Source organism: Gekko japonicus, unplaced genomic scaffold, assembly GCF_001447785.1.
Source record: "Gekko japonicus isolate JY-2015 unplaced genomic scaffold, Gekko_japonicus_V1.1 scaffold1354, whole genome shotgun sequence".
NCBI classification, from domain to species: Eukaryota; Metazoa; Chordata; class Lepidosauria; order Squamata; family Gekkonidae; genus Gekko; species Gekko japonicus.
Window position 1 is genome coordinate 94,233 of NW_015173712.1, and position 1,171 is coordinate 95,403.

Sequence of the window (1,171 nt, forward strand, 5' to 3'; positions counted from 1 at the left end):
AAGAGTCTTAAAGGTAGATGCTGATGACCTCAGAAGGCAGATTACTACTGAGGGGAAAATGAAAAAATGAACAAAATATAAGTAAAGACGAATGACAACATTGTTGTATAACCTTTCAAAGTACTTCTCTCAGCAGCAAGACAGGCAGAAATTACATGTGAGGGTTCCTGACATGGCGAGGCAGGGAAAAGAAACACTTCACCTGTTGAAGTTTTGCCTGTCATGCAGACATTAATGATACAAGGCTCTGTAGCAACTTGAGACAGGTTTTAAATTTCACTTTCAAGCAAAGGAAACAGATTGAATCAAATGTTCCACTGACAAATCTCACAGGAAAAGAATGAAGAGCCCCCCCCCCACTTTAAACAGCAGGATAGTCAGATTTCCTGTCCATAAAGAATCTTCCCCATGCCTCACTACTCCCTGTAGTAACCAACAGCCTCAGATACAAGATCCCCATAGGACTGCCTCTACAAGCTGCATCCAAATTAGAGGAGGCAGCCAAGGCAGTCAGATTGTCATATGCTAACAACAGAGATGAAATATATGTACTCCGATGACTCAGAACGTCAAAAAGCTGCAAATCCCTGACTTTCGTTCACAACTCTGCACATTCAAGAACAACAAATACTTCCAGAAAATATCCCACAGGACTATTAGCCAGAGAGTGAATTGAATGGATCAAACATATATCAAACTTCCAAAGCGTGATTTTTAATGTGTCATCGCCCACATATCTCCTCCTAAGATTTCCAAACCCATGCATATTTTTAGGCATAACAAAGCTTTCTCCCTTTATTTTTATAGGTTACTCAGCTTCAATAACCTCAACCTGAAGTTCTTCCAGAATCATAACTGATATCTGGAGTACAGAAACCAGTTCCCCCAGCTTTGGAGGTAAACTCTTTGGTATACCTTAGAGACTACAAGAAACAGAAGTCCTAGAGTGATATTTTTTTTATTAATACTTTTTATTTTTTATAAAAGACAGACATAACACAAACAAACATATCTACATAAATGGGGGGGTTACCGTTACATCATTAAATTGTCTATTAGAGTGATATAATATCCCTGCCATAACCTTCCCTCCCATAACTCTGTCCTCTACAGCCACCACCCTCAAATCTCCAGGAATTTCCCAAGCTAGGGCCCTCAAATATATTTTTAA